This window comes from Myiozetetes cayanensis, unplaced genomic scaffold (assembly GCF_022539395.1).
Source record: "Myiozetetes cayanensis isolate MyiCay16 unplaced genomic scaffold, myiCay2020 scf5-8, whole genome shotgun sequence".
Classification (NCBI taxonomy): Eukaryota; Metazoa; Chordata; class Aves; order Passeriformes; family Tyrannidae; genus Myiozetetes; species Myiozetetes cayanensis.
Window position 1 is genome coordinate 87121284 of NW_026087742.1, and position 24588 is coordinate 87145871.

Sequence of the window (24588 nt, forward strand, 5' to 3'; positions counted from 1 at the left end):
AAAAATCAAGGATCACTGATTCTTAAAAACTTAATAATGTTTTTCTACCCTAATGTTTTTCCCATGATGAAATGTTGATAGCTTCTTTTTCCTTGATGATAAGAAAGCAGAAGTCCCAGGCAGTGATTTTAAATGGCCCTCTCGAAAGGACATCACTACTTTGGAAATTAACTCCTCATTTTTGCCATGCTGCCACTGAGGTTAATCCTGACCTGGAGCCTAGCATTTGCCTTTCCGTTTTGGATTCTTCCCAGTCCCAAATCCCAAATCTAATCAGTTTAAACAGAATTTGAACTGGAAGAAGACCTTGTAACTATTTTCCTGAAGTGGCGGGTGCTTGTCCTGGGGTAGCCCTTGTCAGTGATACATTGAGAGCAGAAAACTCTGTTACTTGTTTACCCCAAATCATTGCCAGGAAGATGGACTGAATGAGGGTCAAAAATTGTTTCAGGTGATTGTCACTCTTCTTATTTCAGCTGTACTGAAGTTTTGCTGTACTGAGCCCAGCATTAAAGCTGAGTGACCTTCAGCTACTGCTGCGCCTTCATTTGTGAGCTGAGCTCTGGCCTTGATTTTGTGCTTTACCATTTTATTCAGAAAGGGTGAGGACTGGGACAGAGAATGGTTTGCTGGCACATGATGGGTGTACTTATGAAATCGGGCCCAAAGTCATTCACATGACAATATCAAAGTACCATGATGCACAGAGTAGGATTTTTTAGCAGGGCAGTGCTGAGGTGCTGTATGCTTCAGTTTTTTGCTGTATCTTTAAAAAGCAGTTACCTCTGTCTCTCTCATTTCAACATTTATTTTACAAAATTACAGTAAATTTGTTTGTGTGTTTGTTCCCCACCCCAAGGAGTGGAATATTCATATGGGCTAGAAAAACAACAAAAAACAAATAGAAGTTTGCTGGAGTGATCTTTTTGCTGATGCTGTACCTTTAGATATTATACTCTTTGATGGAAATGTTGAGCTAAATCTTAACTGGGGTTTGAATGGTGAAATCACATTACTTGAGGTAAGAAAACAAAAGGAAGATGAACAGAATGGTGGACATGATGCAGAGAGATTGAATTAGTATGTTAAAACCATATGTGAAATATTGCTATTCAGGCATTTTATGCAGCTTCTAAGAGCTCTCACTGCTGTGTTGTTGCTTGGTCTCCTCTGTGTCGTTACTATGAATTTTTTAGTGTATGAGAGAAATGTGTGTGTACTGCACATCAGAATAATATAAATCATGCATGTTAACATACTAAAGGGATAACTGTAACTGCTCTGTTAGGCTGGCAGTGGCTTTATAATCAGGACTTCTAAATCATTGTCCTCCCCTCAATGTATGAAGCTGTGGCAGCTGTTCCTCGGACATTCACGTATGTGTATTCATTTTTAGTTCCTGTATCAATCGCTAGCTTTATGCAAAGCTTGATCAGGTTGATAAAAGGCAAAAAAGGATCCTGTCTAATACAGCTTACAGTGAAAGTGGCACAGTAAGTTCCTTCTGCACGAACAGCAGTCCCCTGATGTATCAAGGAGACCTGATTATACAACAGGACTAATCAGCTCTGGATGCTGCCATGAATTATGGGTTAGCTTAAGTGCTGCGATACACATTTCTGCCTTAAATTGATGTCAGAATCAAACCAGAAAACCAGAGCAGAAAGCCCAAATGTCGACAAGGCTTATCTTCTTTAGAAGGGTTTTTCAGGGTTAAAGAAGAGGTTTCTTAATGTAATTAAAACCTGTCTCTTCTATCCAGGCTAGCAAGAATAAACCAGGTTTTATTGGAACTCTACTGCACGATGTTACACAACCATGCTTATTTAAATGCAGCTATTTTTGCAATATGTGCATTGTACCTTAATGAGAGTAATGGATAAAGAGCGTTGACCTACTGAAATGCAGCTGAATATAGAGGTAAAATGTTTATGGAAGTTACAATGAACACACCATGTTTGCGGTTAGGGCAGAAAAAAAGGTGAAAAATAATGAATGTGGAAAAAAATATCTGGTGTAAATATATGCTTTTTCATCCTATGGAAAACCAATAAGTTATTTCCCCTTCTCCCTTTCTTGATTTGACTGTTTTCCATTTTTATTTTGCTATTTACGATGGTGTAATTTTGGCACCTTATGCACACAGCCTTCTCACTTTTTATTTTCAGACACTAGCAATTAATGTCTAAGGCTTACCTGTTTACTCAGGTTTAGTTGCATCTATGGTTGAGAGAGGAATAAGCACTTCCAAGTGATTCATCTGACCTGTCTTATCGCCTAATCAAAAGGTGACTAGCTGAAACTAGCAGTTAGGTGCCCTGAATTAGGACAGATGTGTTCCCTCTCTCCACCCCTATAATTTCCCCAGCACAGATTGGTTTGTGAAGAGGATGAGGAGGTGACTTTGGTCCATCCCTGGTAATTCCCAAACGAGGGCCAGAGCTGTTAGGTGAGTCTGAGGGATAACTGTGCATGGGAGATGGCGATTCAGACCAAATGGCTTCCAGAAAGGGTACAATACTGGCTGTGGAGAACTCAGCTGTTTCTTAGATATGCAAATGGGCTCCCTCTGATTTGGCTGGGAGAGCTGGGTGTCTCTGTCTCCTCATGATGAGATTGTTTGTTTGTTTATCTGTATAGGATATTCAATATTATAAATTCTGAGTATAATTATAATAATAGATGGCATGGTTGTTTCATAAACAGTGTGCCCTCTGCTGCCATCAGCTACTGCATTCAAGAGCCTATGTGCCTGTCTACAGCTTCCTGCCCTCTTGCCATCTGTATTCCAATTGTTCCAGCCTTACCCTCATTGAAAATAGCAGAAGTTTTGAAACATTAAGAAAAAAAATAATAAGGATGCTAAAGAAATGCTAAAAATGCTAAGAACACTTTTTGAGTTTTCCTGTCCAGAACCAGGATTTGGACTCAATGATTCTTGTGAGTCTATTCCAACTCAGGATATTCTATGGTTCTGTGATTCTAACGTGATCTAGTAAGGAGGAAATTGTCAGTTGGTTGGTGAGAACCAGCACTCCGTCACCTTTTTTTTGTACAGGCTGGGAGTAGAAAGTGACACAGCCCCTGTGACGTGCAAGGTACGTCTGTGGAGGAAAGCTGGCACCTACCTTGCAAATAATTACAGTCTAAGCAAGCTTGCAAAAGAGGTGGAGTGCAGTGAATAACTCAGTTCGTGAGAGATTTGTTGTACAATAAAGTTGACTTCAGTTGGGTTCAGTTGGTTTAATTGCAGGGTTCAAGTCACAAAGTGAGGGGACAATGCCACTCGTGTGCTTCTTTTTGGAAGGGAGGCTCAAAATTGGAACCCTCAAACTTAAACCTGGGTCTTTCTCAGGCATTTCTTTCAGCAGATGCATTGGCTGGGAGAGCTTGGCCCTTCCCCACCACCATCCCTTTGGCCAGGCTGGTACAACCCTGGCATCAGCCTGAATTTCATTCTTCGGACAGCTGCACAAAGTGGCTCTGGGTGACGGAATGGCGGAGAGAAGGAGCAGGAGGGATGCTGGGCTTGGCCCTGCTGTCAAAACAAGCACTTGGGAAACTGTGGTTGGAGACTGGCAGTTTGTGAAAGTTGGTTTTAGGGCTTTTTAGTGCTGGATCAGAAGCATTCTGATCACATCTGAATCCTTGCTCTGCAAACTGCTGGTTCAAATCTGCTTGTATTTATTTATTTTTTTATTTAACCAGATTAACTTCCCACTAATAGGGCTTTGTGGAGGTTTCTGTGTCCCTCTCCTCCTGCAGTCAGCAGAAAGCTGGCAGGTTGTCTGAGCTTTTGCTAACACAAGAATAACGTGGCTGGCTGCTGGCTTCTTGCCAGCATTTTGGGGTGGGAAGGCGGTGGGCTTTGCTTGCCCTATGGGCGCCTGCTGGCTGGTTGGTGCTGTCAGGCTCGTGGGGAAAGGTATGGGCCCCAGCTGGCACCAGTGTGCTGGCAAAGCCTTGGAAATATGGTGCTGCTTGCACGGCAGCTTGCCTTGTTTGGGGACACTCACCATGGTGTGTATCCAGCCAAAAGAGGGCTTCATCTGCCCCTGTGAACGTGGTGGGGTTTCAATGTGCTGGGTGGGATGCCCTGCAAGATGCTGCTTGTGCAGATGAGGTCCTTGTTCCCCTTACTGGAGTGCTGTGTCAGCTGGAAACAGTTAGCTTAGGAGTGGGAGCACTTGGAAATACATAAAACAGAGATTGAAAATGTCATACTGGAGTGTTGAAGGGAGATCCCTTGAGTCTCACCTATGCTATGAAGATAATCATTTTAGGCCTCTTTCCTCAGAGTACAGTGCAACCTGAGTAAATGGGTCTTAATATTGCTGATGAGGAACACCCCACAGCTATCTTGTCTCCCTTGAAGGGGCTCATGGGGCTGTGCTCGCAGATGCTTTCAACTTTGTCTTGAACAGTTTCACTTGTATGCTGCTGCTTCTGAGGGAACATCACGTGGGCCCTGTTGGAGTGAGGCAAAATCCTATTTAATTGATAGCTTCTCCTGCCCCAAAGATAGGTAGGAAAGCCTGTGCCCTTTTACTTCCCTCCTTGTCCCAGTCAGTGAGTCTGTGGGATAGCGAGTGTACTGGCCAATACAATACCAAATTCATTCTTTTTCATTTGTTGTTGTTTCTTGATGGGAGATTAAATCGAGATGCAAACACCACATCAGAAAACTGGTAGAGCATTTAGTTTTACCTGGAAGCTGTAGGAAGAGTGTGAAACTCTCCTGATAAGTTTTTCCCCGAAATTGTATTTTGGCTGTGCAGCCCTTGTATTTGTTTGAACCAGGGGTGTTCCCTCCTTATGTTTACTGTTTTTTCCTTTTGCAAGCCAAACATCCCTCAGGTGTGCAGCTGAGCCAGCACTGGGTGGGTGAGACTGAAGGCAAGAGGAGGACAAGCACATGCAGGAAGAGACATATTCTGGATTCCTGCTGTGGAGATGAGTAATCGCTGGTGGTTAAAGCAAAACAGCAGAGTTAAGGATCCATTTTCCCTGCTGGGCAGCTGTGTACCTTGTTGTGATTAAGGTCTTAACAGCTGAACCCCAGAGTTGCAGAAAAAATTGTGGACTTTTTTTGTTGGCATTGGAAAAAACTTGCAAATTATCTTACTGTTTTTTTACTGTGAACTGTGAAAAGATGACCTATAGCCACATGCAAATACTGCATAAGCTATGAAAGGGATTGTTGCACAGGAGGTGAGAGTGCTTATGTGCTGCCTGGGTATGAGGATATTAAAAAAATGCTGAATTGTTTTTGTAAGACATAGTTTGACTATATAGTGTATTGAGGAACACAGGTAGGAACTGGAACCTACTGGCACAGTTGCTCAGCCTGGCAGCTGTAAAGGTTTTGTGTACCAGGCCATGAACAATGGCTTGGAATGTGATACTATTGATTTTTTTTTCCCTGCAGTGTTTCATAAATACTGTGCAGTTTAACTCAGCTTTTAACCTTGCGTGCAGTTTGAAGTGTGAGGCTTCTCACCCGGCATCAGATGGCTCACTCAGTGGAAAAAAACCATCCACCCTACAGCTCAAATCCCATTGGTACGTGAAAACGTGCCCATTCCTCTATCCGATTCCCAGCAAAAGCGCCTGGGTGGTGGCAGCCCTCCGGGGTGGTCCCTGGGAGGTCTTGTGCAGCTCACTGAGAGAAGCACGAGCACTGCAGGCTCCACAGTGCCTGGAGCGTCAGCCTGCAGTCTTAGACGCCTTTGTTTCTCGCCTGGATCACTGTAGCATCTGTTTGGACCCAACAGGGCTTTGTAGTACAGTGCTACTCTGCTGAGTTTTAGACTGCATATGGTCCTCAGTGCTTGCCAGGAAGAGGTGACCATAGAGTGCTCTGAAAAAAAATAATCTTACAACTAACTGAGACTTGTTTTTAACCAGTTACCTTTTCACTGAATATTGCATTGCATATTCATAAAAAAAAAAGTCCAGTGGGGGAGCTTTATACCTTCTCCATGTTTTTATAATGTTCCGATTTTTCTGGGTGTGCAGGTGTCTCATTTACATTCCTAGAAACACAGCATTCATGTTTCCTTTAAAGTCAAGGTTTCTGATCTGTTGCACTTAGCTTAAGGCATCCTTGGCATCGCTCAGGAACACCTTTGAGAGGGGATTGTTTCTCAACGCAGTAACTGCAGGTGGTGATGCCGTGGTGATATGAGCAAAAGAAAAAACTATCAGAAGTCTCACCATGTGAGTTGGGTATCTCCTGCTGTGACACCCATGAATATCTCTTCTTGTGTGTTGAGTTTCTGTCACAGTGTGTCTTGGTTTGCGCTTGTGCGTTGTGCTGTGCCTCTCGTACAGCCGACCCTTTGTGCAGGTTATTGTGCAGATTTTGCTCCCAGTTGTGCAGATCTGGATTTAGTTAGTGCTACACTCCCCTGTCTGACTTATTTATTGCTGTTTCACATGGTGGATCAGCAAATACTATTGAAAGACATGCCTGATAGCAGTATTAGGAGAAAAGCCAGTGGCTATCTTGTCTGTAGGTGGAGTGACTACCCCTCATGAATAAGATGATTAACATACATGTACACACCAGAAAAAAAAACCCAACCAAAAAAAAAAAAAAAGGGCTTGAAATGTTCGCTTTTTCCTTTAGACATCACTCTTGACTTGCTTGGGGCAATGACCCCGTGCTGTGAGTCTCAGACGGGTGACTCAGGAGTGCTGATGACAAAACATCTGCTTGGAGTTTTCTTGTTAAGAGAGGAGCATCCCATTTCTACTCCTCTGCATCTTGCCTGTTTAGCCATCAGGCAGCTGGAGACATTGCTGCATCTACATTAATAAATGCTCTGAAGTTACCCCAGAAATGAATTATATACTGGACAAACTGTGGAAATATAAACATACTTTTTATTTCCTGGACTAGCCCTCTTTGAACTTTGGTGAAGCAGAAAATGTACTGGAGGCTCTCACAGAGGTTTTACAGGAAAGGTTCTGCTGTAGGATCAACTAAAGGTGAAAAGGTCTGACCCGTAGCTGGTTGAAATGAGTGTTGACTAAAGTTAATAAAGTAACACAATGTGCAGTTTTGTGCCTTTGTGTTTTACACTTCTGCCTGTTTATGCTTCTGCCTAAGCTCAAGTTATCAATGAAACTGTCTAATTCGAAGTGTTGCTGAGATATTTTGATATTGAATGTAGCTTTTAATATTGGGCTCTTTTGGCAACCAAATTTTGTCATTTTATGATGGAACAATTTTAAATAAGGGCAAGTGCTATGTATCCTTGTGTGTGTGTGTGTTTTTTGTTTTTGTTTTGTTTTTTTTTTTGTTTGTTTGTTTTTGTTTTTTTTTCTTTTTGTTTTTTTTTCTTTAGGGAGTGGGGTTTTTAAAATAAATTAGCTCTATGGTAAGGTAGTTGCAGCTGTTAGGATCCTGGTATGTTGTTCCTATGCTTCCAGACAGTGTAGCCATGATCTAGCCACTGCACTTGAATTCTTTGCATTCTGGCAGCACTTGCAGTTTAGCTGTTGGGATCTGTTGGAGTGCAGAAATCCCCGTGGTAGGAAGGCATGCACATAGACTGTCTGTGGAGAAATTATTCGATTGACACCCCCTCCCCCATGGAAAGCATGTGCCTGTACTTTTGAAGGCTATTTATTTGCCTTGTAGAGGGTCAACTGTAAAACCCTTTCTGAAATTATGCTCCCTGAAAGCCTCTTGAAGAATGGTGAGCTCAAGCCAGAAAGGTCTTATTTTACAGCCCTGCTGTCATGAAAGAAATCTAAGTGTAGAAAAAATACAGCTTAAATACCTCAGATATTTATTTTGCCCTTTCATTACACAAGCATCCCCTCCCTCCTTAGGTTAGGAGGTCAGAGCATGTGTGTATGTGCGACTGTGCTTTCAAGGGTTCCCTGCTGCACAGGCACTTATGGGCCTCCTCTGAGCTCTGGTCCCCTTATTGTTTTAACAATTAATCCTTCACCCATTTATAATTTAAAACACTAATAAATACACCCTTCTCTCCCCAATTTCTCAGGAATCTCTCCAGTCTCCTGCTTGATTACATATCTCCAAGCTTGCACAAATAAGTCCTCCAGTGTTATCTAGCCAAATGAAACCTTGGGGGGGATGTATTTGACCTTGGTTTGTGCAGTGACTGTACCTTACCCACTTGTCCTGAAGACAGAAAAGAATGTTGACATTCACAATGTGAAAATAATATTTGAAGATAGGTTTTGGTCTGTCAACATAAAATTCATCTCATGTTTGTGTTTTAAAGGTCTGTATTGTAGCCTTCACAATGCTGTGAATAGCCTGTATTATCCAAAAGCCCTTCATAGGAGGCATTTCAAATTGGAAGCTAAAATCAGACAACAAAGCAGAAGTAAGGCTCCTGTACTCGTCTGATTGCTTATATTCCTTTCTTCCTCCTAAATTTCATAGGTATTTTTTTCTTTTATTTTTTTTTCATATCCTCAGAACAAATGGGATGTTTGCTACCACGCTTTGGTAGCTCAAACCTCTGCCCCAACCCTTGCTTTCATGAGAAGCCTTAATTCGAAAGAAAATTTGAGAATATCTGTAGGCTGCTAAAGAAAAACTGGAAGGCTTGCTTCATGTTAAGAGCTCCCACCTTCATTCTTTGCTGTGGAAATAAATGAAAGACTTGTTTTTATGACCTGGCACATTTCACCTGAATGCCTTCCTTGTCACTGATGGATGGGGGGACTGGCTTGTAGCTCTGTGTAACAATGGGAACACTACTTCGCAGAGAAGGACATCTAATGGCAGGAAAGGAATCAAAGCCCAAACATCTACTTGCAATTCCATGTGTGTGCATCTGCTCCAGGAAACTTCAAGATGAAAAAAATTAAGATTCAAGGATGCATGCTTGGTAGCTTTGATGATACATGATCCTGTGTGTGAATCCTTTCGTTTCTTTCCCTCTATTGTTGAAAGAACGTAAGCCCTTGTTTTGGACCATTCCCCATTCATTAGGACCTCCTAAGAAGGTAAGGAGCCGACATGTTGAATTTGCACTGAGCCAAGTTCGTTTGCCTGAGGCCAAGCAGGGAATTGTACAGTGGGCTCTACAGGAGTAGTCTCTTGCAAAGAAAATAGTTCCTTAAAGTCTGGCACTCATTTCCCAAAGTACAGCTTGCATGAGATGAGGATGTCTGTACCACTGAGGTCCAGTGTCTCTTGGGCTTCCTGAGAGAGGTGTGCCAATGGGAATGGGCTCCTGGTGATGGAGATGTGACAGTGCCTTCCAGAATTCTCCGACTAATATTGCAAAATTTCTCCTGGAGTTCTGCGTTAAAGACTGAAGGGAACCAGTAGCGTTTGGCACTGGGTCAAAATGCTGAGTTTATTGTTCTTCTGTTTACTGTGCTTTTGTACTTCTAAAGCCAAGGTGAGATTGGTAGTGGTCTATAGTATGTGTTCACTTAATTTTGAGATACTACTTCCAACGTTACTGTGCCTGCTAGCACTGTTTCAGACCGTCAGGCTAGCTTCAGAGAAGACTGGAGAAGAGCAATTATTGGTATCAGTTTCTGCACTGAGAATTCACTGACAGTCTGTGATTCATGCAAGGACCAGATCTGGTTTTGATCTGATTAACTTGTTTATAGCTTCAGGTAGAAGAGCTGAAAACTGCCTGGAAGCTACTTTGCCATCTTTTGTTTTCTCTGGCTGCTTCACAAGACTTGCTTTTTCTTGGAGTTTTTCTCCGCATTGGGCAGCCTTTTCCACGCTGTTTAAGAGGGACTGCTGTGCTTGGTGCAGTATTGGTAGAAAATGTTGATAGACAGTAATATATTTAAACAACTTTCCTTGAAACCTCTTTGTCATGGTTGGACTATCTGGCAGGCTGATTGCATTGTGCAGAGCAGAGGCGTGGAGTCAGGTTTCATGTTTTGGTTAAATTGCAGGTCATTTAGAGCTCAGGGTATTGCAAGAAGACAGCAGAGCTGTGTGAAAAACATGGGGTTTGTCACTTGCCTCTGTCTGGTTTTTCTTTTCTCTCTCTTTTTTTTTTTTTTTTTTTTTTGTTTGTTTGTTTTGTGGGTTTTGCTTTTTTTGTTTGTTTGTATCTTATTCAGAGAAATTAGTTTTCCTGTCTTTCCTGCCTTTCCAGTTCATGCCCTAAAAATCACTGTACTTTCAATGAAGAGGTGAACTTGAAGTCAACCAATTGACTTTCTTGTGTTTGTTTGAAAGAAAGTTTTAATTTTTTTAAGGTTTAAGAGGTGGAAGTGTAACCAACTAACCCTCACCAGTGGTACTTCCAGCTCCTTGCTAGTGGCCTTTGCCTGGTAATGTCCTATTTGGAGGTGATGTCCTGATGGAACTGAGACCTTGGCAGCGGTCCTTAAGATGAATAAAACTCTATGGACAGCTACATCTGTCCTATAGCTTTTGTGGTCTCTGCTCTAGCTCTATTCTGGCGATAATAAATGAGAAATGTGGTTCTTGATGGCGTGGGAGGCCAAAGATGGTACCAGCTACTTTCTGTTCAGAGTGCAGATCATCCAGCTCTTGAGACATACACACCTTCAAATGGTAGCTCCTTAAACTCACACCTTGTGTTCTTGCTTATTCTTTTCACTATTGAGATGTAAGAAAGGCACAAAAAGTAAGCATAGCATAAAATTAGAGTTGCAATTTAGGAGAGGTTCTCTGTCCCTTCCAGTGCAATATTAACCTTGTAATGGTCTTAGAGGTAAACAAGTGCTGGGGACAGTTCAGGAGTCTGAAGTCTGATCACTTTAGACAAATCTGTGGTTGGAAACAGTGACAGACAAGAGGATGGAGCTGGGGCTTGCTAAGCTGCTTTGCTTTCGTGGAGAGTGACGCCTGGCTAATCTGTCACTGCTGTTGGGTGCCTGGCTGTCCCACCAGTGGGACCACAGGTCAAGGCGCAGTGAGCTTGGACCCAAAAAGCGAGAAGGGTCTGAGGCAGAAAAAGTCTCTGCTTCATATGGGTAGCTTCCGAGACAGTGACATCAGTGTGTCAGTGCCTGGTCAGAGCCGTGTCTGTATCTTACTGATGTAGAACATGCTCCCTTTTGGAAGGGACAATGGGAAGCTTATGAGACAGAGCACTAGAGGTAACTTTTAAGGAGAGGCTGAAAAGTTTGGTATGAGTCACCCAACGTGGGGGAAATGCTCTCATTAATTAACAGAGAGAGAAGCAACCGGTTCTGAACTGTGTCTGTGGAGTAAACCTTTTCTCAGGCACCGTCAGCTTAGTCTGCTGGCATTGCAAGATTGTGTCTTGCTTCAACACTGACAGGGTGCAATCCTCTTTCCTTCTGCTCTCAGGGTTTTTATTGGTGTGACAGGCAGAACCTGGGAGAAGTTGAAAACCAGTTGTTGGCTGTGGTGGCTTGACCTTGGCTAGATGCCAGGTGCCCACCAAAGCCGCTCTTTCACTCCCCTCGTCATCTGGACAGGGGAGAAAAAATATGACAAAAGTCTTATGGGCCAAGATAAGGACAGGGAGAGATCATTTACCAGTTAATGTCAAGGCAAAACAGACTCGACTCAGGGAAATTAATTGAGTTTATTACCAATCAAATCAGAATAGGATAAGTAAAACAAATCTTAAAAACACCTTCCCCACACTCCTCCCTCCTTCCCCTGCTTGACTTTATTCACGATTTTCTACCTCCTCACCCCAGTGATGCAGGGAGATAGGGAATAGGGGCTGTGGACAGTTCATCATATGTTGTTTCTGCCACTGCTTCCCCCTCAGGGAGAGTAGTCCTTCCCTGCTCCAGCATGGGGTCCCTCCCAGAGGAGACAGTCCTCCACAAACTTCTCTAGTGTGAGTTCTTCATGAACTGCTCCCTTTCACGGGGTGCAGTTCTTCAGGAACAGAATACTCCGGTGTGGGTCCCATGTGGGGGCACAGATGCTACCAGCAAACCTGCTCCAGCACTGGTTCCTCTCTTCATGGGTCCCCAAGTCCTGCCAGAAGCATGCTCCATTGTGGGCTTCCCCACAGGCTCACAATCTCTTCCAGGCATCCATCTGCTCCAGCATGGCTCCCCCAGGGGCTGTAGGTGGATATCTGCTCCACCCTAGACCTCCATGGGCTGCAGAGGGACAGCCTGCCTTACCATGGTCTTTACCACGAGCTGCAGGGGAATCTGCCCTGGCACCTGGAGCCCCTCCTCCACCTTCCTCTTCACTGACCTTTGTGTCTACATGTTTTTTTCTCTCATGTTTTCTCACTCCTGCTTCTCTGACCAGAATTACTTCCACGCAATAGTTTTTTCCCCTTCTTAAATATATTATCCTGAAGTCCTTACTACCATTGCTGCTGAGCTTGGCCTTGACTGGCAGTGGGTCCATTTCGGAGATGACTGGTGTTTGCCTCTGTCAGACATGGGGGAAGCTTCTAAGCAGCTCCTCAGAGAAGACACCCCCCACCACCCTGAACCTTGCCATGCAAATCCAATACTTTGGCCTGTGAGATCTTACTGGTGCCATTTATACTGGTGGCTTTCATCTGCACAGGTTTTGGGACTTGGGTTAAACCTGGGGAAGACAAATTGATTCAGCCTGAGGATCACTTCAAGCGCTTTTGTGTGTGCTTCTGATTTGCTTTACTGGAAGAATAAATGTTTGTCTTTTTTTTTTTTCCCCCGTTAGTATAGTGATGGCCCGAGTTTTCCAGAACTAGTCCACTGAGAGGAGGAAAAAAAAAGATGTGTTTAGGCAAATGAAGGCTTCTGCAGCTTAGTGCTTGTCTACATGGGGAAGTTAGTGCGCAGTAAGCTAGGGTGTGAATTTACAGCACGCTAGCTGCTCTGCACTAACTCCCCCTGTGGATGCTGAGTGTGCACTAAGAGCGCCTGTTGGGCAGGTTAATTTAGTCTGCTGAAAGAAAGTGTGCTGAAAATTCACACTGCCGCTTCCTTCACCCTGACTTTCCCATGTAGACAAGCCCTTAGTAACTCTAGGATAAAAAGTCCTTGTTCAGAGGTCTGGCTTAAATTCTTTCCTCCTTTTTCTTTCTTCCTTGTTCTTTCCTCCTTCTCTCCTCTCCTATTTCTGCCTCTGTTTTCTCTCCGTTGTCTCTCCTCTTTTTTTTCTCTCCACCTTTATTCACTCCAGATTAAATGTAACTGGGACTTTGTCATCCTGGTGAAAACTCTCTGTGCACATAAATTTGGTGGGAAGGAGGGAATGACTTCAGAGGGAGGCCTGAAGGTGCAAGTGTAAAATGCTTTTGGACCAGATGCAGAAAGAGACATGTCCTCCAAAGCATAAGGTGAGTTTGACCAGCATAAATGGTATAACCAAAACCAAGAAATAGTAATTTGGAGGAAAGTACTTTCCCTTGCTTAGATGACGAGGAGCTATTTATATATGAAACTACGGGTTTTGTAGACATATTCTTAAGATTTATCTATCCTTCAGCAGTTGAGGATCCCATTAAAAAAACTTCTAACGAGTACAGGCAGTAATTCTCTTACTGATTCCTGAGGTATCAGGGCAGATTAGTGTTGGGAAATTATGGCAACAAATTAATTTTTTAATAGGTCATACTCACTGATAGTTATTTCTCTCAGCACATCTCACTGCCTGTTACCTCCGTTTATTTCCTCTTGGGAGGTAGGAGATGTGAGAAGGAAAATTGTATGTCCTGGTACAAAATGCAGAGCCATCAGTCCTTTTGGTTTTGGATATGGGTTAGCATATGAAGCTTTGTTGGTGTCATACTGATTTTTTTCCTATCTAGATTTTGGAGAAATAATGGTTCTGGTGACTTACGTGATGGAATGAAAATATGCAATTCTTTTTCTTAATTGGGATGGTGAGAAGGCATGATTACATACATGTGTGAAAACGAACAACTCTTTTACAGCTCATCTTAATGTGCTAAAATAAGCCCAGTCAAATGGGTGAAATAGGTCAGGTACAGTGTTACGCCATACTGGCTCTTCGAATGTGCATCCTGCTTTGTGGTGGAGTTTCACAGAGAGCTTTTCCAACTTGCCTGCCCCAGCCCTGATGAGGAGGGAGATGCAGGCTCTTCCCTCTCTGCCGTGTGCATGCACTCACGTACCATTCATGCATGTGTGGTTATTTTGGATGTAGTCCGTTTCATCCAGTGTTTCCAAATGAAAGGAAGTAAAGGAGGAGGAGCAATTTGGGGGTAAAAAAGTTATTGCAGGGCTGTTTGATATACAGATCTTATTTTGAGGATTTGTACAAACACTGATATACAGTGTTCAGGGTTTGGTTGGGTATTCCAGATCCCCTCCATAGGCCCTGTCTATACTGTCAGGGTCCTGGCTCATGTGGCTGTGAGTTTGTGGACTTTGGCCTCCTGTAGCAGAGACTATGAGCAATAAATGCAGGTGCGCCACTGCTGTGGGGTGACTGACTTAATTCTTCCTACTGCTGTTTCTTGTCTGCTGCACTATATCAGCTGGTAGTTTGTCAGCCTGTAAACATATATTTCTCTATTTTATAGAGAGTTTATAAAACACAGGAAAAAGTTCCTGTAGGGTTTGAGAAAAATAAATAAACCCCCAATGTATCTGTGCAAAGGAGCAGGAGTTGTTCCTTGTATTATAATTGTAACGTATTGTTGATGGATGTCTTTTATATAAACAAGCCTAAAAAAAAAAAAAAGGGCAATGTGGTAGGTGCTCTTGCTGCAATTTCCCTTCCAAATTAAGCTGATCTATGCCCTTTTTTTCTTCCCTGGTGTAACCTTGCATAAATTGCTTTGAACATTTTTTTTTTTAAATTTTTTTTTTTTTTTAAATATCTGTCTGGTCATTTCCTTTCTTCTGTGGTGGGAATATGTCTCTTTTAGCCACTCCTCCCCTGCTTTCCTTTTTTGGGAGACCCTTCTCCTGTAAATGTTCCCAGTGCCAGCTTCCCTGGGCCGCTGCTCCTGGCCGTGCCAAGCAGAGAACAAAGCTGAACTTTAGCAGTCTCTTGGCTTTCCAGGCGCCTGCCAACTTATGAATAGCAGCTGGGGAGACTGATGAGGCACTGTTCTCCTCCTGCTTTCCTACTCTTTGGCAAGGCAAGGCTGGCCACTGGGATGGTACCCTTGCGGGCTTATGAAGACATTACTCACCTTTTTTTTTTTTTTTTTTCTGAGTTTGGGTTTAAGTGACTCCCTTCATAGCTAGTGGGGCACAGAGGTGGGATTGTGCTGTGGTTGAAAGCTTGGGCTCTGCTGAGGTTGGGGAGCTTGCACTAGGGTCCTTCCTGTTTTCTATGGGCGAGAAGAGTCTGTCAGACATTGCTTTTACCCTTTGAGCATCAAACTCCTAAATGCAATTAAGCAGGGCAAGAAAGAGAAGGAAAAAGGAACTTTTTACTTCCACAGTTTTCCTACCTGGAACTGGGAGGTGCAGGGGACACAGTGCAGCAGGAGCCATGGCAAAACCTCGTTTCGTGGGGGGTGACTAGTTCTGCACACCGGATGGTGCGCCTGGGAGGACTTGAAGGTGACAGAGATAAGGCTTGAATCCTAGTAACCCGACTAATAAAAGACTTATTCCAGCCTTAATAAGCTCCTTGGACAGATGGATTCTGTTGGACAGATGGATTTAATCTGGGAAAATGATTACGTGGCTTTTGTACTCATTAGTATTTTTGGTCTTGGTATTTATGTGTTAATATTCTTGCTGTAGGTTGGTGAAAATACGGCTGTGTAAACTTGCACTGCTTTCTGCTTGCAGCAATGGGACAAGAGGCCTTTATGTTTCCCTTCCCACCGACATACGTGGTGTACACATGTGCTTGTCTATATTTTATAGGGATACGTCTTTAATGTACATACAGGTATGTGTATATATATATATAGGCACATGTCTGTAACATATATGTAGACTGTATGAGGTGCAAGCTTCCATTTCGATAGGGCTGTGCTGCCCTGTGTCCCCTGAAGGTGCAGCTGGAAGGGATTTTCTAAGCAGGAATATTCTGCCTCCGGCTTGCATGCAGCCACCTTTTTGAAGCAGACTTGGCAGCTCTTTGAAATAGTGAGGGAGGTCAAAGTTGGGTTGTCCTCATGTCCTCAATAACATAATAGCATGGTGGACTAAAGAGTAACTAAACAGATTCACAGTCTCCATATAACAGAGAAAAGCATTTGCACTGGAGTTGGTGCGTAATAGGAGATGGTTGGGGAATAATAATGTTAGAATGGAGGATGATAATACTAATAATCATCTCTCCCTAGGATTTGTTCAAAGCAAGCAGCTATAGAAACACAGAGTGAGAAAGAACATGCCAAACATTTTGTGATTGGACTTTTTATTTTCATTGCCCTAAGTGAGAGGTACTTAATTTTAAGCACTTAATTTTCCCATTATGGATGGGTGTCACTTGCAGCTCTGAACTGGCTGGGGATTTTTGAAATAGCTGGAGCATGATGAAGGTTTAAATGAAGTCAGAAACTGAATCTTACAGTGGAAACTTTCCTTATGTATTTAATTCACTACCTCCAGAGCTAGTGGAAAAGGGCTGGGAGCAGAGGGAAAGAGAAAAATGATATTCATGAATTGTTCCGCAAATGTGTGAGTGGGTGTTTTAACAGAAAAAAAAGTAAACAAAACCCAAGTTAATTTCACAAGGTTTGTCAACTTATTTTACTATAAACTGAAGCAGTGTTTGACAAATACTTATTTTTTTTCCTACCCAACACTTCATTTTGCTATAAATGCTTTACCAATGCTACCTCTCATAGAAGATTAGCTTAGTGGTTTTGCAGGCTTTGAAGGAATGGCCAGTTGCAGTGGGGAGCAGCGAGTTTTGTGACCTGCCCTGGAAGTCTGGGGTGAGTTGCTGGCAATGTGAGTGTGCAGGGTTGGGCAATGCCCACCCTGTCATCTCCCTGATGTGAGGTTACCCTCCAGGCTGGGCAGCTGTCTGTTTCTGGGACTGACCAGAAGGAGTCCTCTTTGAAATATGTTTCCCAGTGTAGGTGTCTGGACTTTTGGTTTTCACAGGGAATGTGCTAAGATTGAAAGTATTAGTATTTAAAATGTTCCAGTTGTTTCTCAGATATCTTCTCCCATGAGTAGGCAGGAATAGGTGAGCTGTTTTCTCTAGGTGCCTGGAAATCCCAGGTAAGGGTGTTAGAGGTCCCTTGTTCAGCCCTGTAAGCCACTGTGATGTGGTGTGCACAGATGGGGTTCTGGCAGTACCAGGTGTGGGACCTGGGTGAGCCAGGTGCTCCGTGCCTGAAGCACAGGGTGTGGGTTGTGCTGGTGAGGTTTCCCTAGAAACTGTCACACTACTGCGGATTAGTATTAAAATAACACAGGCTTCTGGGTGGAAAGTACTCATATTTGATGTTCTAATTTTTTGTGTATGTGGGTCTCTGATGACTTGTTCAGTACTTATATGTCTAGACTTTCTTAATTCTGGAAAGAAAAAACATGAATAAAAGACTCCAGAATGATATGCTCATGTTTCAGGGACCTCAGGGCTGTTGTGGTGAGATGCTCAAAACATGGTTGCTGTGAAAGGGGGATGGGGTTGTCAAGCAAAGAGCAATTAAAGAGTTCTTCAGGGAACAGATGATCCCAGCTGTGTAATTAAAAATGGTGGCCTGCTGCTGTCAGTGCTGTTGGGTTTGCAGTTAGAAGCAGAGCCAAGGAGGGCAGTAGGCTGCTGCCCCTACCAGAGCCTGGTTGCAGGATGCAGAGGCCTTCCGCTCAGTCATTTTTCCCTCTGGTACTTTCCTTCCCCCTCCTTTCCAAGTGCACCCGAAGGGAAGCCCCACCCCGGTGAAGGGAGTGCTGGTGCTGATTGCTGTGCATGCTCTGGGATGCTTGTTTCTGTGCAGCTTGCTTCAAAGCACCAGGCATCCCTGTCTGTAGAAAAACTGTGTTTTACTGGATGCTTCATGGATTTCTCTGAAAAAAAGTGCTAACACAAGTCTTTAGTTACAAACTACAGCAGCAAAAACAACTGCTGTGAAGCGGCATCATCTATACTGACCAGCAGTGGGTCTTAGAAATTGGTTTTCCTCTAAGCTATGGAGTTTACTTTTCTTTTTTTGCCTTTTTTTTTTGGTTTTCCAGTTAGGTATTCTGCATTACATATTGTATTAATAAAGCACCTCCCAGATGAATTCCTTTATTTAGGGAAGCATCCCTTTGGCTTCTCTCCTTTATCTTTTTTTAATGACGGGTTCACTCTACTTTCTGACTGGTGCCATGAATCATGTGTGTGTTAATAGATCTCTGTCAAGGTCTGTTTGCTCACAAGATTCAGAAGGGGAACAAATGATGAGATGTGTTGTAAATGAAGAACTGCTGTAGCCATATTACAGGTTGAAAAACAAAAGAAACCCCAAACCTGCTAGCGTGAGGTAATTTTTCTGTGAGAAAAGGTGATTGAGAAGACAACAGAAAAGCAAGTCTGACATAACTGCAACCGTCCGATTCTTTTAAGTCTTGTCCAACTGTGTAAAGGAGTGCAGATGGCATTGGCGTTTTGACCAACCTTTTCTTTGCTTGCTTGTTATCGGTCTTCGGGGATATTTGCATCTTTTGCCTGCAGCAAACCAGAATTTGCTTTTATGGTGGGATTTGAATGACTCAAGGGAATTTCTGCTGTAGTTTATTTAAATTCAAAACACCTTTTGATTAATCACATGAAGAAGGATCATGTGGTCAGTATTGTCTGTTTTGGTAGGAAAATTAGTATGCTTCCCATACTCAGGTTGTAGAGAGATTTTCTGTTGTGTTGAGTTGCTGGTACTCAGCTGCGATGAATGTCAGGGTTGCTGGATAAAGACCTTGGGACTCCAGACTAAATTCCTGCACTCAACTTGTTGGCAAAGCAAATAACTGAGTTAGCATTTGTGAACTATGAGGGGACAGCCAGGCACCTCCTTGAGTGCTTGCAGATGAGCCATGAGGGAGGGTGGTGTGCTGCTGGAAGCGCTTTCCTGGTGGCAACCGAATAAGGAGAAGGAGTGTCTGCCCTGCAGTGCTCCAGTTTTAGTATCACACAGCTGTGGACAGAGGCAGATGGAGTTCAGATGCCACTCCAATTTGTAGCAGACAAAGTGTGCGTATGGGTAGATTTCAGTGGGCGAATTTTGCTGCAGAGGCAGGGATGGGTGGCAGACATCTGCGATGAGGGGACTTTCAGCTACCACTGTATGGCCAGCCAGAGCTCGCTATCTTGGATCTGTTAGTAAGTATGTTCCTGGAAATGAGAAATTATCCTCCACTCCACAAAAATACACAAACCCCAGGTTAGTATGTTGAATTTCTTGGCTCAGAAGTTAGGAATCAGTAGATGCTCAGTTATTCTTACAACATCTCCTTTTTCTCATCCTTCATTGTGTAACCTAAAACGTGGGCAAGTGGAAAACTGAATAAAAGTTTACATGGATAAAAGAATAATCCCAGCAGGTCCAAAATTTCAGCCCGAGAATTGGATGGCTTTAGCACAAAGAAAAAGGTTTCTGTGTAGATATAGGGTAGGGAACAATGCGGAACACTTTTTCATTTTTCAGTAATTGAGAAGTATTGTTTTTTCACAGCATAGTTATCATATGCTTCTGTTGTATTCTGGTCTTTTAGAGATAATAATTCTTTAGGCTAATCCTGCTCTGGAGGGTAGATATGCATTTACTGTCCAATTCTGCTCTGGACTGTCCTGACCAAATCCCAAGTAATTCCCAGATTTAGTGAGATCAGAGTGCCAGCCTGGGATTCAGCAGTGTGTTACAGGTCATATGCCCATAAGTGGGAAGCTGCTCTTTTTGAAATGCCTGTTCTTAATATTGTTAAAATCTTTGCCCCCTGAACCCTGTTCACTGTTCTGGGGATGACTGTTTGTTATTGCTCTCCTTGGAGATTATTTACAATGGTTTAAGCTATGTTGATTGCCACAGGGTGAGGCTGTCAGTATTATTTGGGGTTCCTTTGTAGCTAAAAAATAAATAATTTTATCCTAGCCTATATTCTTAAGAGCTGCATGCACCTGTTAACCAGTCCTTGGAAACACCTTGCAGTAGGCACTACTGAGAAAATACTAAAATCTCTGTTAAGAAGTGACAATTTTAATCTGTTATTCATTCTCCCTTATATTTCTCCTCCCAATGTTTATTCCCCTTGATTGTTTGGCAGCATGCCGTTTTCTGGTGTATATAGAAGGGTGCTGTACAAAGAGTTAGCTTTAGTTTTGGATGGATGTGCTGGGGCATTGAGACCGAGGAAAATACAGATGTGCTCTCAAATTTACGTTCACAAATTATTTCATTGACTAGGGGCCTAAAGGGGCAAATTATTTCGATTTATTCATTGCATTTTTGTAATCCTAGATTTGAAGAGGTTCCTGTTTGAATTAGGTGCGTCACAAATGGCAGAAACCTGCCTAGTTTATTCTACGTACTGAAGAATTTGAAACAGTTTGGTTAGGATTAATTAGAGCTAGCAGTAATAAATTGTTTTACCCATAGCTCTCAGACTTTGTCTTGAAGAGCAGATTCATCACTGTGATTGAAGGTGACATGAGGACTGAATCATACGCTCAACCCCATCCAACATTTGCATATAATACATTTTAATTACTTTTAAATTTGGAATAAAAACCCATCTCATGATAATCTTAATGCTAAGAGCATGTTTTTATAGTAAGACTGCATATTGGGGCATTGCTGCATGGCATTTTAATATATTTTTAATGAGGAATGTTTTCTACAGTTTGCATTTTTTGTAAAAAAAATAGTGTCTTTTTCTTGTAGACTAAACTAAAAAATATTAAATGGAGAGATAAATTGCCTTGTCTTTTTTATGTGGTGTTATCCTCTATCTCGTTTTTGAACAATGTTACCTTTTGGTACATAATGAAGTTGATGACAGGCCGCTGAAGTATGACGACAAAGTCAGGCTTAATTTTAGCATATTTTGTACTTGGAAAGTTCACTAAGTCCTTTTACAGTCTGATTTAAATGCATCTGTTAGTTGCTTAACTGATGTTTGAAGTGGAAGGACAAACTTTTGAGCGGGCAGAACGTGTAATCATGGAAAGTGAAAAACAGCTTGTGATTATGGAATTGAAACTACTGGTGAGAATTTTTATAGTGGCATGTAGTTTATATAACTAGCCGAATTAAAATTTAACCATATGTGAATATCTTTCCTCTTATGGAATACGTTTACTTAAAAAAAAAAAAAAGAAAGAAAAAAAAAAAAAAAAAAAAAAAAACCCCAAAGGAATCCAGCAATTACAGGGAGTGCATTGCATTTGATCTCTTACCAGTCTTTCACTGATAGTATTTTAAAGTATGAATTTAATCTTAATGCATACATAATTCTTTCCTATTTCCACTTGTTTGGTTTGGACTGCGAGAACAGAGCAACAGCTAATATCTGTGTTTATCAATACCCGCTTCCATATCACCACCTCCTCAGGGAGAGAGAGTTTGCTTTCAGAGCAGCGTTTCAAAAACACTTTCCTAAGCTCAGAGCTGAGCTCTGCTCCCAGAAGCTGGCAGGCTAGCTGGTCCTGACAGGATTGGAGGACTGTTTCAATTTACCTGCTGCTTCTTCCATAAGGAAGGAAACATCTGAAAAGAGGAGGGGAGTAGGGGAAAAAAAACTTTGCGTTTTCCACTGAGCTGTGCAACTCCACTTAGCCATCTTGATATTAAATCCTAATAAAGGGAAAACAGGAACTTTCTCCTTTGCTTAGTTGCTCTATGTCAGCATTACATCTTCTCAACTGCACTTGTCAATCCAGTGCTGAGTCCTACTTTTTAAGATGCCAGTGAGCTGCCACTCTTGATGTAAAAGCCTGTTTCCAAGAACTTAAGCTTTTTCTACACAAAAGTCTAAGTGTATTTGGAATAACCTAAGAGCTTCCATGTGGGATCAGACTACAGATCTGTACTGCCTAGGCAGCTGTCTAGAGTACTTGGCAGTGATGAAGAAAAGGATTAATATATGTATACAGAGAAAGAGAGAGATCTCCCATGGGATATACCAACCTTTGGCAGCTGATGATGGGGATGCTTTCTTTTATTTTTTTTTTTTGACCAAGGTTGCATCCAGTTCATTCATGCTTAATAGTCCTTATGGTATAAAGCATGTTTCCACCTTTGGCTTCAGTGTTATCCTGCGGGAAGGAGTCTGTCTATGTGAAAAAGTACTGGTTGAACTTGCTACTCTATAAACAGTGGTAGAAACACCATGGTGTGGCTTGTCAGGGCGGATGTCTCTGCCTGGGGAGGAGCACTCAAGAGCCGTCTGCAGCTGGCACAGCCTCACCTTTCCTGCCCTTCTTCTCCCCTCATTTCAAGATAGCAAAGTTACACCTACACCTCAGCAGCTTGATGACCTGTGGGTTACATTGCATGTGCAGCCCACTTCCATCTGCTGGGCATAATTAATGATACGTGCGTGTCTGTCTATTAGATTATCAGGCTAGTGTAAACAGTCCTTTTTCCTTTGGAAACACGGCTGCTCAAAAGCATGCTATCACCAAATTGGTATTTGTTTTAATCCACAAGTTGGAAAAATATGTTTTTCTGATTTATTAGGCTGTCATGAGGGCTCCGTAAGTCAGGCCTATATCTTGCTGTCTCTTGCAATTTCAGCTGGGACTCCCTTCCAAAACTGCTATGAATCCCGTTTTTGCTGAAACAGTTATATGTGTTGTGCAGTTAGGAGAAGAGCACTTGAGATGAAAAGTTGTAAATTTGGGGCTTAATTAAATAAGTTATTTCAGTTTTAAAAATACTCTTTAGCTCTGAAAGAGATCTTGTTCCTGAATTTCTACAGTTACTTTCCCTCTCCTCAACAAAATATTAGTTTTATGCAAGCTTTAGGTGTTGCTTGCCATATAGTGTTTGTTGGGTATAGTTTCTCAGCTGTAGGGTTTTATTTGATATAATTTTCTAATTTGTCTCTCCAGGCTGTATTCTAAGTGTATGCATTTTGTTGTTGATCCACTTTTAAATTTTCACGTATGGAATTTGGTGCTTCAAACTGTTCTTACTCTTTGTGGAAGAAGGGAAGAAGAAAAAAAATGCATATATAAACATTTCATGGTATATTCTTATGTGTGTAAACTCAGTTGTTCATCAGATCAGTAGGGAGCAGAGTTTTTTCTAATTATGGCATTCACCAAGAAATAGCTCAGCATATTTGAATAACCCAGGAAGACAGAACAAAAGGATGTGACTCATGCGTTGTATGTCTTTCAGGAAGACCAATGAAAATTGAAGAAAGACTGAAATTTTGCTTATGTTGTTCTTGGCATCTGTTTGGATGTGCAAAAGACTTCAGTTTTTATAAGGAAAAATGTTTTTGACTATCTGCTTTTATCTTCTGAATATTTTCAGCAGCTTCAGAAATCAGCATTTTGCAGAAAAAAAGTTTTGATTATGACAACTTTGCTCTTTGTTAGTAAAGAATTACTAGGATTTACTGTAATAAATATTTTCAGAATATAGTAATCTTAAATGAAAGGAAGCATGCATTGAAGGTTTCCCAAGATATGGAGTACGTTTTTCATATTTTTCAGAGAGTGTGTAATCTTACTTTTTTTCCGGGATGGAGATTATTAAAAAAAATGTTGGTTTTTTTTTTTTTCCACACCAGCAGTTGGTGACATAGTTTGCCGAGCATGCAGTATATAAACAGATGAAAGCTATTTTTGATGTGTCATTGTCTCAGCAAGATGGGAATTGGCAGCACCGATGAAATGACAAGTACTTGGCGCTGTCGACTTTACCACATGGCTGTCAGTCTAGCGATTAAAAAGAACTGGCAGGCGAGGATTGCTGTGGTTTAAGCAGAGGAGCCGATTTTCTACCGTAGAGCCTGATTCTGCACATTTTGAGTCATTTTGAGGTCCTGAAATCAGGTGACTTGGCTCAAGTGAGGTAGGGGTTGCTTGAGCATCTTGCGGGATTGGGTCCTCAGAACCAGCTCCACTCCTCTGCAGGCCCTCCTGTGGTGCTGCAGGGCTTGCTATCACACATGGACTTATGGACACACGAACAGACATGCACACATGCGCAGTCAGGGTGCTGTGCTCTGAGCCAGAAGAATTCAGGCGTTGTATTGATCCTAGGGTGGAAACTATTCTGTCCCTGTCAGGTTTGAACTCTGGGCTGAAGTTGCATTTGCTTTTTACAGCAGTGTTTCTGGTTAGCATTGGAATAAGGAGGATAAGTTGATTTTTTTTTACTGCTTTTTCTGAAATGGGGATCTAAAATAACTATCCTCTTCAAGATACCATGCAGGAGTGATTTCATCCCTTAAATTAGCAAGTTAGATGAATACCATTAATGAAGAGCTTGATCTCTTGATGGATACAAGTGGGGCAGAGAACATGCCTAAATTTAGGAATTCTCTCTCCCTGTGAGTGGGGAATGTATGTGCCCCAGCCATGTCACTTTCTGTGACATGGTGAAGGGGTAACATGTTGCAGAAAAGGGTTTTCTTTATTTATTTTAGTGTCACTGTTTAAAGGCTAATTGGAAGGATACTCTTAGGCTCTGCTGAAGTGCTTAAAGGGCTCCTTGTGGATGGTTAAGCAAAGGCCCTTTGTTCCCTCTGCTGCTGGGCTCACGTGATGGCAGCGAGGGG

At 42.3% G+C, this 24588-nt stretch overlaps 1 protein-coding gene across 8 annotated transcripts in view; it reads left to right on the forward strand.

Moving 5' to 3' along the window:
* The window catches only part of MAP4K4 (mitogen-activated protein kinase kinase kinase kinase 4), a 172224-nt gene that overhangs the window by 24084 nt on the left and 123552 nt on the right, over nt 1-24588 (forward strand). The gene's annotated exons all lie outside the window — the stretch shown is intronic.